Below are 12746 nucleotides of genomic sequence, written 5' to 3'. Positions count from 1 at the left end.
TTCTCCTCCATCATTAGTGCCATCAGAGAGGCATGTGATCGGTCCCAAATTCATTCTGCTGCAGGACAACGAGCCCAAACAATCAGCCTGAGTCATAAAGAGCTGCCTTCGGAGACAAGAGGAACAATGTGTCCTGCGACACGTGGGATTTTCATGTTACAGCTTAGCTGTCCAAAAGCTACAGGTTGATCCTTGATCCCAAACAGGCCATAAGACTGTCAGGCCTGACCGACAGAGAACAGGAGCCCTGTAAAGAGGGCAAAAGTGATGGAAGGAATGAGGCCATGAAAGACTGAAAGACGAGAGGAACCAGGGGGTGAAGTTCGGGACAGATGAGCGATGTGACGAAGGAAGTGCGGGAGAACGCGAACGCGGTTTGGGATGAGCTGAGAGCCGCTCACGCCTCTGTGGGGGAAAGAAATGCAGAGGCAGACGTTTACGAGCTGAAGAGGCACAGCAAGGCAGGGAAGAGGAGGAAAAAGGAGGAGGCGGTTTGATAGCCAAGCAAAACACAGGACGCTTTTGATGCTGTTTCCACAACACAGTAACAAGACACAGCTCAAAAGGGCATGTGGAGCTGGTTTGTGGAGCTCAACTCAATGAAGGAGAAACGCTTAAACACAGATGCAGCCACACATGGACACCAGCCCACTGAATAAACCCCCTATCGAAAGGACACTAACAACAGAATTCTACACCTCTACTTCTCTTTGTGCTTGAGGTGGGGCTGTCTCATCCCACAGACTTAAACACCTGTCATTAGTAAAGCCCGATATTTAAAAAGGAACGATCCACTGAGAAACTTTCGTGTTTCGGACCTCTGGATCGCTGCGGAATCAATTCCAGATTCCCCCCCCCCCACGGATCCCGGAAAGGTCTGGTGCTGTGCTCGTTGACAGCTGGTTCCCCAGTTGGAAAAAAACAACTGAGCCGATCAGAGCTTTGTAGCCAGGATTAAGAATCGGGACGTCATCCTCCATCTTTGGCAGAAAAAAAAAAAAAAAAAAAAAAAAAAGGCAAAAATGGTGGCAGGCAGCTGCACACGTTGACTCACAAAGCTTGACAGAACAATAATCAGCAGCTGTTTTGATAATCAATTAATCAGTCTGAATCATTTCTTAAGAAAAATGTGTCAAAAATGTTCTGGTTTCAGTTACATCTTACGGTTCCCACCACCTTCTTATATTAGTAAACTCAGGGGGGGGGGTTGTGGTTTTGGGCTGTTTGGGAAACTGGGTTGGACATTTTTCACACATTACATTATTGAAGAAAATGACTAATCAACAGATTAACTGATCATAATAGTCGTCGTTAGCAGCTGCCCTACCGGCAATTCAGTCTGATTAAACTCCCAAACTCTCACAGTGTGGGTGGGAAAGGTTTCATACTTAGTCGCATATTTAGCGACGCAACGGTCGGGTTTTGACTGGACTGAAAAACAGTTCAGCAGTGGAGAGGTGGACTGTGCGGCAGGAGCGGTTTGACGAGTTCCCATTGACATTTCAATGCGATTTTCATGCCGCGACTGCGGGTCTCCGCGTTAATCGGATCCGTGTTGACTACAGCTGCTGTTCTTCAGGAAGCGGCGAGCGGGGCTGCAACTAATGATTATTTTCATCAGCGATTAACCTGTCTTCAAGTATCCTGTTGCGTCCAGCCAACTGTCCAAAACTCAAATGAAATTCAGTTTACTGTCCTGTGTGACGAAGAAAGGCATCGAGTCCCCACATTAGAGAAGCCGGAACCAGTCTAATATTTTGCATTTTGGCTTAAAAAAAAAAAAATTACTGAAACGATTAATCGGTTATCAAAATAGTTGTTTTCCGTTTTAAGTTTTTATTTGGAGCTGCATATCTTAAAATAATCAACTTATATCACAATACATATCAGAGCAAGTACTGTGAATATGTCACCTCAGACTCTTGGACACGGTGACGGTCATTTCTCATTATTTTCTAATCTTTATCAGGCCAAACGATTGAGGAAATAATTGGCAGAATAATCACTGATTAAAATAATCTGTACCTGCAGCCCCAGTTGCACCTGTCATCTGTGTTTCCACATCAGATTTCTGCTCGCAAAAAAAAAAAAAAGTAAAGCTGATTTCCCCCAATTCGGTGCATACGACTGTTAACATCACAATTTATCTCTCAGTTTCTCTTTAATACAACCGGACATGTCAGTTCAGAAACACAAAGAGGATCACAGACATGAAATTCTGTCATCCAGCAGACAACACAGAGATCTGCTAAAGAGGTGGGAGGTGGTGGTGGTTGTGGTGGTGGTGGTGGTGGTGGTGGGGGGGACGTGTAATGAGACAGAAGGAGATTCTGGCTGGTGGTTTATAGAGAAGTGGGTCAGGCCAGCGAGGAAGAGGAGGAGGGGCGAGACCAGCTGAGGGGAGGGATGAGGAGGGAGTGGCAGATAGAGAGGCAGGTCCAGACCTCATAAGCTCCACTGGAAAACTCACGGTCATTAATCTGATTAATGTACACCAACAGCTTTCCCTGCAGCCCCGGCCCGGGTCTATGCGCCTCTACCTATAGAGCACGTGGAGAACTACATGCGCGTTAAGTCCGTAAGCTCCTCTGCTACGTCTGCATTCCAGCAGAGCTTCGGTTTTCTGAGGGTACGTAGGTATGCATCAGGCCCCGGGGGCTTCGAACAGCCATAAACAGAAGCGGTTTGCCATGTGGTTGTTTTTTTTTTTTTTTTTTGGCTCCGGCTGCTGCTGCTCTGCCAACAGCTGGCCGTGTATCAGAGCCCGAGAACCGGCCGCGTACCAGAGCGCTGCTGTGTGTCCTTCCGACGTGAGGGACTCGCTGTTCGTAGAGAGAAAAGGATGAGCATGCTCACAATGAGTACAAAATGATGGAACGCTGGCCAAAAGTTACCGCATTAATGGTTACCTTGAAGGCCACCGTCCTCCTAAGCGAGGGAGTAAAATCTCTCTCAAATGTACACCAAGGGGTTTGGAGTGAATCGCTTCTTGGATGAGTTTTGCCCGCAAGCTGTTTCATTAGCCTTGTGGAAACAAGGCTAATGAAACAGCTTGAACCCTGCGGCAGGTGTGGCACGGACGGCGTCATTACATCCCTGACACCCGCCGTTTCTGTTTGTTCAAGGCATCTTAGCGGGTCGATCAATTGGTGAGTCACGGTGGGTGTAGACAAGACTAGAGTCCCGTAACAGAAGACGCACCTATCACCAGAAAACCTGTTCTAGTTACAGTATAATTTGTTTTGTAAACAATTAAACCGCGTTCGAGTTTTGGAGAAAGAAACATTTGGCGCATGACATGCTGATCGTGACATGTGTCCCATCGCATGGCATTACGGGCAGTAGCATTTTGGGGGAGCCGGCTGCGTAAACCGGGCTGCGTAAAGACTTCAGCGCGTTTCTTTGACGCGCCTGCGCACGCTGCGGCTATCGGGGTCCGCCTGTCTTTTCGAGCACGCCGTGATACGACCAGCATCGGCTTTGGGTCTCGATGGCCGGTTCCGTTTTGGATTCGGTTCCGAGTGAGTAAAATAGGTAAAAGGCTCCGTGGCCAGAAGGTGGCTTGTGCAAACACACACGCTAACTCAGCGACACTGGGGTCACATTTCACCGAAGTCATGAAACGGCTGCCGAATCCAATATTTGACGACAAAGAGGGACAGTTAATCCCTTTTTTATTTACTTTATTTATTTTTCCACCAACAGATGCCTTCATTCCCCACCAAACAAACCACCGGGAAAAAAAAACAAAAAAAAAAAAAAATTGAACGAGGGATTCGGAACTGGAATAAATGTGGGGCAGGAAATAGGTAGTTCCTCATTTTATATCTTCACCATTAGATTCAATTGCTGTTCAGACATTTTGATGGGTGGCGAGTCAAGTAATTACCTCGAAAATCCTCCTATTTCATCGACTGGTCTGGTGTGAAGTGTCTGGTCAGGCTCAATCATATTTCAACGAATGTCTTGAGACGCACGAGTAGAGCTGCAACACTTAGTTGATTAGTCGATTAGTCGATCAACAGAAAGTTGATTGATAACTTTTTGAGAATCGTTTCAGTAATTTTTCAAACAAAAAGGCCAAATATTCTTTGGTTTTCAGCTTCTCAAATGTGAGGATTTGTTGCTTTTGTCATATGTGACGTAGCGAATTGAATTTAAAAACTTAATTTAGCTTTTGGACTATTGGTTTGACAAAAACAAGCCAAATGATGTCGTCACCGTCGGCTCTGACCTTTAACATTTTAAAGCCAATTCATCGATCAATTGAGAAAATAATTGGCTGATTAAAATAAACATTAGTTGCAGTCCCGCTTAAGAGATATCACTGGGCTCTGCGAGGCCACAGACTGATTCCATCAACTAACTCAGCAAATCAAGATACCGAGAGGATTATATGTGGCTCGCTGCAGGTGCTGGCAGAAGTAGCCGCGTGGATGTCACTGGAGTGTTGCGTGCAAAACAGATAAAGCATCCATGATGTTAAAGTGTGCAGGAGAGTTATTGACAGGAGCACAATAAGCATGATTACGAACAGTAAATATAAAAACAGAAATAGCCCACAAGACCAAAACAGAGCGGCCACAGACAAAGAGCAGAGCCCAGAGTGACAGCAGCACTTACCTTATCAGACAAAAACAGAGACGGACAGATGTCCGAACAGAAGACAGCCTTTGTCTCCGCGGGCCTGAGAGACGTGTAAAAAGGGACAGACGGAGAGAGGAGGATCCCTCGGGAGCAGATGCCACAGCAAAAAGGGAAAAAACACAGAGAGGTTTGTTAGACGGCGGTGCAGCCAGCAGCATGCGGTTAGATCCCCCCGCAGACCGACAGCGCTCAGACCGGGCTGGACCAGCAGCCCCGTTATATGGCTCAACGCTGCCTGGAATGTGGCAGATTCTGGGAGTCGCGGTGAAATGCCACACATGGAGCCCGTAGTGGAGGGTTAATGAAACAGCCGGAGACCCAGGGGGAGGAGGTCAGCGCAGTTAGCTCACACCTCTAAAATTACCTCCCCGGGCAATGAGTTGGGACGGGAGTGTCAGGTCTTTAGAGAGACCACACCAGTGATTTAGCATCAGCCGGTCCACGACAGCAATCGCTTTACATTTCTGACCACGCTCAAAGACGGATCAAGGTGCTTCACAGGAAAACTTTTTGCTTAAAAAAAGAAGGGATTTTGTTCAACGTTAGTTTGGATAATTTAAAATGCCCAGATAAAATAAAATCAAACAAATAAGATGAAATACACTACATATATTTACATATATTTTCAATTTGAGCTGCAACACTAATATTAAATCTCTAATTTTTGATAAACTATGGTTTTAGTAATTTTTTTAAGCAAAAATGACAAATATTTCCTCCTTTTCTCAGATATGATGATTGGATGCTTTTCTCTGTCACACATCACAGTAAACTGAATCTCGAACCGATTTTCCGAGGGCTGGTCGGACCGAAACTTCGCCTGCTGAAGATGTCACCCAGATCTGAGGGAAACTGTAACAAGCCTTTTTCACTATTTTCTAGCATTTTACACACAAAAGAAATTCGTCGATAAAATAATCGTCAGATTACATCGATAATGAAACTAGTCGTTAAACAGAAAAACGCTTGCTACTTTAAAAGAAATTTTTTGCGGATTAGTTTGGGAGATTAAAAATGTCTAAACAAAAACAAACCAAGAAATAAGATGAAATAAAATACATACTATTGTACATATATATTTCCTTGTTTCTTTGTTTGATTTGTTTTTATTTAGACATTTAAATCTGCCGGACATTTGGAGACACATTTTTACATCAGTCCCCACTGACAACAACCCTGCAACACAGTGATAAAGTAAACCCTGGTTTACTGTGATGACCCATTTCCAACACATTTAAAAAAAAAAAAAAAAGTCTCTGCAGATTGATTTTAACACTGTAGTTAAATGAGTGACAACCAATATCTGCTTGGAAGAAAAAAAAAAATCCATACCACTGTACTTGAAGTCTATTATTTGTAGTAAATTAGGATCTAAAAATTGGTAGTTTTCATCAATAAGGTTTCATAACGTATGGACCTGAATATACATAAACTCTAACGTGCAAAAGGAAAGTGAATCAGACATATGAATTAAAAAAAAAAAAAAAGTGCATTCCTCTTCTGTCTCAAATTTGTTTTTTTTTATCTCAGTGTCTTTATTTACGACGTCCTCGCTTCTGAAATTTACAAAAGCACAGTCATGCTGTTGGGAAATAGTAACAACATACAGAGTCGTGTGGGGAAAACATCCTGACATCGTATTGAAAAAAAAAACGAACACTTTGGTGCCAGGAGCAATTTTTGTCCCATCATTAGAAACTTTGCATTGTATAGATTTATATTTACGGCTACTTAAAGTGAGGCTTTCTTCAGATACTCGAGCTCCTTTTGACCTAAAACCTGCAAGCGACAGCCGAGCATCACGGCAGCCAACCACAGCCTCAGGATTTAAAACGCTTCGTACTCATTCTGAAGCGAGACTTGCTTTCCTGAGTGACTCACATTACGGTGACTGGGTCACTGCTCTAATTTGACTCCGGCGTTGAATGAGAAACGTTTCACGAGCCGGAGCCGGAGCCGGAGCCGGAGCCGAGAACCTGTGAAAGAAAAACCGCACCCTCTCTTCTCTCTGTAGGTAAACAATGGATCCGATGGGTTAGCAAGAAATGCCAAGCATTTGATGGCTCCAGGCTGCTCTCGGTCTTATTGACTCTCTGTGGGTTTTGGACTGTCGTTGCAGTACTATCGGTCAATAATTATCCATAAGACGATTGGTGATTATTTCTCCAAAGTTTCCTTTATCCTTTAACCTAAAAAGACACACCTTCCCACCTGTGGGACGCTTCGGCCTTGGCAGCTCCACTTTAGGCGTGTTCTGGTCTGTGCTGGATTTAGTCTCTGCACAAACCTAAGAGAATGACACATTGTTTGAAGGCTCCAAGTCTCCCGATTCGATCTGCACAAAGCCTTTTAGGATCCTCGTAACACTGCAACGGCTGCTGACGCAGAACTGGTTCACGTTTGTGGCTACGGCTCCACACAAACGTGAACCACTATGGGCCTTAGATTCATGTTTTACCATGTCCGTGCCTCTGTAACTGTGCTTCAGTATTGCTAACACTCATTCTGACATTCTGAGAGCTACCTTGGTTATGAGACCAGGGTTGTGGCTGTGATCAAAAGGGGTTGAAGAACAGTCACCTTTTTACTTTGGCTGTATTATGTTCAGGCTTGTGAAAAAAAAAAAAAAAAAGAGTGGGGGCGTCCGGTACCAGGTTAAGTAAAACAAGAATGTTTTTCATTTTCATGAAAATATGTAGTGATGTTTGATATTGCCCGTATCTCTAAGTTGTGAATTTGTTGATCTTTAGCAATTAAACTCCACATTTCACACTCCCACTCACGCGGTGATCTCACTCCTGCAGCGTCAGACAGCCGCCCCCGCCTGCAGCCCGAGGCCGTGTGTCTAGCTGACGACAAAAACCCCGTGACGGTCCTCTGGTCGAGGCGCGGCGCGGACGGGAAGCAAAACGAAAGCGGATCGCAGAGAGGCAGAGTACGGCAGACCAGAGACCGAGTCAAAGGAAGGGACAACTCAGCCTTGTTCCCACACACACACAAACACACACACACACAGCTGTTCCCCCACAACCACATCAGTGAGGCCACGTCGGGCCGGGACCGCCTCCGTGCCAGCTCCCCCAGCTCTGCTCAGAAACCTAAAGTCCGCAAGCGGGAGGCAGGCCCGGACCGGCTTGGCCCAACCCGCTGCATGTTGGCGGCAGTGCCGCCAGAGACTAACCCAGAACCGGCTTCCCCTGCAGCTCACATGTGACTCCGGTATGACTGCATGAGGCCTCGTTTTCTTGGAAATGCTACACGGAAAACCCGGGACTTAAATACGGCCTCCAGCCGAACGTTCCCGAGCTCCAGCGATGAGTCGATCAACAGATTATTCAGCAAGTATTTTGATCAATGATTCGTGGTTTGAGTAGCTTCTCGAGCAAAATGCCAAAGATTTAATGGCTACAGCTTCTCACATTGTTGCTTTTCCTTGACGTTATAGTAGACTGAAAACCTTTTGGCCCGTTGGTCAGACAAAAAAAAAAGACTGCGTCAGTTTCTATACAATTTCTCTTCATGTAAATTTAAAGTTAATTCATTTCTAGGTTTAATTTCTCATTCTCTTCATTGTAGTTTCTTTTCTGCTTTGTCTTTATCTTAAAATATTTTTAATACACTTATTCATTCTGATCCATCTCATGTATTTGGTATAAATCAGTTTTGTAAAAAGGTATTTAGACTAGTTGTGTCTATGTTTTTGCATTTCATTTGGGTTATTTTAGGAACGGTTGTGGGTCAATGTAACAAATTTTAAAAAAAAAAACCTTAAACAACCTTTCCGGACCAACTGTAAATAATAAATCTTAGTTTTGGCGAATAGAGTCTCATCACGCAGAGAATACTGATGGGGAATCAAACTGACGCGGAACCTTTTTAAAAAGACCTCCAGTCCGGTCTGCTGGGTTTGATTTTGAAGTCCCGATCCAAACAAAACCGTGAGGTGGTCGTCACCTGCTCTGCACCAAAAACGTACTGTCGTTGCACCGCGCAGGGATAACAATCCCCCTGACCCAGGACGACCTCCGATCTTCAAATTCTGACTCCCGGTGTAATTTCCTATTCGGAAGGGCTCGGGCAGATGAGTGGGCCGACTGGAGGAGGGCTGGCAGACGGGGAGCGAGTTAACGTTCGGCACCGACATCTTTCGTGTTTCCATGAAATTCCACTTTGCCTGACGGGGTCTGTAGCCTAGAGCGGGGGAGGGGTTTGGGGAGGAGGCGGGAGGGGCGACTCCCAAACTCCCCCCACGTGGTTTTCTACCAGCCGACAGACCACGAACCGTTAGGACTTCGCCTCCTCTCATGAAACATTTAGGGGTTAGAAATAATTTAGCGTTTTTGTCGTGTCCTCTCAACACTCACTGAAAGCATGAAGAAAAAAAAATAAAATAAAATCACTGGGTAACTATTCTCCTTTTCCAGCACGAGGTGGTAAACTCACAAAGCTAAAGTCGTGAGAAATGCCACTGCTTTCGAAGCCCCACGAATCCGTTCCCAACTAACCGTCATGAGGTGACGTCACCGCAGCGTTAGCGACTGCAAACCTTAGACCTCAGCACGTTTTTTTATCCGGTACGGTCGGATCACAGGACATTATGCGACAGGAAAAGGGTCATTTGTAGCGTCAGACATACTGAGAATCAACACCCGACTCTGCAGCTCCGTGGAATCCTCAATTTGTGACTGCCGCCATCTCTTTATTTCAAATCTATAATCTGTACGATTCCTTTATTTTGATTTTATACTTCCGCTCAGACTGTTCACATTTTATTTTCTACTTCCAATGCAGTCGGCTTGGCTGGTAGATGGATAGAGTTCGAAACCAGACTTAGCAGCTAAAGAGACAGATTTTCTCAGGAGTCGGTGGACACTTAAATTCATCAGACGGACACAGAGGAAACTACCGTGGGGTGACACGTGGTCTGGTCCATAGGGGGGAGCCCCGTTCCAATGTCCCATAGAAACGCGTGTCTAACTTCCCTTCGGACAGACTGGCAGCCGCAAATATTATATTTCAACTCTGAGACCAGACGTTATCTTCCTAATGACAAACTGTCGGATACTATCAGAGCCAGCGGTAACTTACCGCCGCTCGCCGATGGTTGGTGACCGGCCGGTCATCCCTAGGGGGCAGGCTGAGCTGCCGCGTTGACCCGTCTCTGAAAACCTCGCCATTATCTGGATAAACTCACGTAACTGGCGTAACAGCAGTCACAGGATTAAAAGCATAACAGCTTGGAGCCGGACTCAAAACCTCCGCCACCGCTGCTGGGCCGGCGCAAAAGGCATTCTGGGAAACTTGGCTACCCCAAGTCAGCTCCCGTAGTATCCCGGATAAAAACGGGGCAGAGCGAGATCACTTCTAGCCGTCTGGTCTGTCCTCGCCTCGGAGCAGCGGTCGAGCCGCGAGCGACGGCGTTTCACCAGAACGCGGGCCGAGAGAAGGCCTGCGCCGAACGGTATCTCGCTACGCTCATTTTATGAGTTCTCCTGCCCCCTGCTGGTCAAAAAAACCCCTTGAGGCAGCTTTAAAACGAGGGTCAAAACCGTCAAACTGGTGAAGGAGAACGACCCCGGTAAAGGTCTGTTCGCCGTGGGCGAGTCGGAGCAGCAGGGCGAGGCGGGCAGATTCTCAAACAGCAGGGACTGGGTGCTTGATTCAGGTCCTGACACCGAGACGTACTGGGCTGCACCGGAGAGGAGTCTGGGAAAAAACTGTCGGCCAGTTTCCGGTTTCGACAGTTGAGGGGGAAAGTTAAGGGAAACTTGACCGACAACACCCGGCGACAGATGCTTCGGTTTCTGATCCACTTACTGTAGTGGGACTCCGTTAAGACGTCCTAGTTCGAGCTCTGACGCTGTCTAAAGATTCTTTATGTGACCCCCCCCACCCACCCATTTCCCTTCTAGACCTTCTAGAATGGACCAGGTCTAGATCAAAAACCACTATACCTAAGACTTGTCAAAGCTGTACTAGGACTAGATTAACCAAGAGAGGATAAAGATTGTTTGAAACACGGCTTCAGATTTATGAAACCTTGATCCTATTTGTGAAAAACACACAAGGCCGATTTCACCCCCCCACACACACCCCGACCACACTGAACCAGGTCTAGATCAAAAACCATTTTGCTTAGAATCATAATATAAAATCACAAACCTTGAACTGAATCTTGAATCAACAGTTTGTTTTTTTTAAACAAACACTCTCCCTGTCAATCTAGACCTGATCTGACAAGTCTAGGTATAGTGGGTTTGGATCTAGACCTGGTCCAGTGTGGTCTACATGTGGGATATAAGACAGTGAAATCGCCCCCCTCCTCTTTTTGGCTTGTTTTTACGAATAAAATAAAGGTTTCGCAAACCTGAGACTGTGTTCTAAACGGCGTGGAGGCTGCATCCAGGACCCCCGACCCCCCTTTCGGCGTTGTCATTGCAGTTCCCCTTCGTTTGTCCCTCGGCCGACGCTACCGTCGCCCCCCCCCCCCTCGTCAACGCGAGAAGGGAAGTGCAACACGGGCTCTCGAGCCCACAGGTGTCACCATGTGCTGATGGCTGACAGGTGAGGTCGCTTACCTGTTTCGCTCCGACGCGGAGGAACGAACCAAACCCCGAATCGTCCCGGAGCAGCGGCCGCTCTCCTCCAGGCAGACGGATTATTCTCCTCGTTTTGTTTTTTTTTGTTTTTTTTTACTGAAAATGAATTACAGTCCGCCTTCTTTTTTTAAGCCTCCACGAACTGCGACGCGCTGCGGGTTTTTTACTCCGCGGTCACCCGTCGGGCGCCCTCGGCCATTTAAAACCAACCAGGAGAAGCCGTCCGCTCTCGCAGAAAATCCCCCAGCGGATAAGTCTCGGTTCCGCTGTTCGTCCCTGCTCCCGTCGGCTCAGAGGCGAAGCTCCCCGCCTGCGTGAAACGGCAGAAATGAAGAACCCAAACGAAACACCGAGCGCGCTGTCTTCCTCCGAGGAGCCTGCGGGGCCGACGAAGAAGCGTCTTCTTCTTCTTCCTCCCCCCGTCCCGTCCTCCCCTGCGATGCCGTCCGTGTAATCAGACGCTGCTCCCCGCAGTATCCATTCATCCTATTAGCAGAGTTTAACCCGTCGCTGTCTGCTGCGCGGCTTTATGCTGCCTTCAGGGGTCCGTCGGAAAAACCGCCACCGCCACCGCAGGCTGGAAAAAAAACCAAAACAGACAAACGCCCCCCGCCCACGCAGCTTATCCGAGGATGCGAGAGCATTAGTGATCACATAGATGAATAATACTTTCAGAAATACTGCTAAGGTACCACTTTATTTGTCAGATTTGACGCTGTTTATTAAATAAATTGATTTTTTTTCAATTAAATCAATTTATTTTTGTTTAGTTTTTAATTATCAAACTGTATATTTAAAAAAAAAACAATCTCTGTAAAGAACTTTGATGTGAAACATCATACAGGAATTTTTTTCTAATTTTTTTCCCCTTGAACTTGATGTAATTTTGTAAAATTTTGTTCATTTCAAGTTAATTCAACGTAAAAATTTCAACTTAATGTCAAGTAAAAAGGTTGTTGTCTTGTTTTTATGCTGGTCTTCAGCATGTTTTATCTTTTCTATTTGATTATTTCACCTTGTTTATCTTAATTATATATTGGTATTGTTGGGTATTTCATCCATTCTGTTATTGTAGTGGCCCGATTCAATGTAATTTTACTCTGATGAATTGTTTTATCTGGGTATTTCCATGTAAAACACAAAGTAACTCAATTTTCTTACGTGCCATAAAAAATAAAGTTCATTATTATTATTATTTTCTTCTTTTTTAATCAACGATTGGAGGCTTCGTGTTTCTTTTTACACTCCTCCATTAAACCCACAGTTATTCATTGATTTATTAAGATATATTTTTCACTTGTCCGATAAACCTTTATTACACCAAACCAACTATAGTTAGTTATTATTAACTGATATTGTAAAATAAATGTATTTAACAAGCAAGTTTATCTCATGTTTTACTTTTAACTTTGCAACTCTCTGTCTTTCTCAATCCTTGATATGATGCATTTGATGTTCTTCCCTCTTGCAGCGTTTTCTATTTTCCTCATATTCCCTCGT

General features: G+C 45.5%; 1 protein-coding gene across 6 annotated transcripts in view; it reads right to left on the bottom strand.

The window, feature by feature from the left end:
• pacsin3 (protein kinase C and casein kinase substrate in neurons 3) overlaps positions 1-11768 on the bottom strand; it is a 45794-nt gene extending 34026 nt beyond the window's left edge. The window contains exons 1-2 of one of the 6 annotated variants that reach the window (XM_040118879.1): positions 11226-11768; positions 4624-4730 (exon numbers count right to left, since the gene is read on the bottom strand). The gene's annotated coding sequence lies outside the window, so the exon portion shown is untranslated. Of the gene's footprint in view, positions 1-4623; positions 4731-11014; positions 11140-11225 lie in introns of those variants that run through there. The other 5 variants (XM_040119193.1, XM_040119106.1, XM_040118793.1 and 2 more) reach the window with 5 other exon arrangements.
• Between the last annotated feature and the right edge of the window lie 978 nt (positions 11769-12746).

This window comes from Xiphias gladius, chromosome 1, assembly GCF_016859285.1.
Source record: "Xiphias gladius isolate SHS-SW01 ecotype Sanya breed wild chromosome 1, ASM1685928v1, whole genome shotgun sequence".
Taxonomy (NCBI): Eukaryota; Metazoa; Chordata; class Actinopteri; order Istiophoriformes; family Xiphiidae; genus Xiphias; species Xiphias gladius.
Note: the sequence above shows the minus strand (reverse complement) of the source record. Positions and strands in the feature narration are given on the sequence as shown.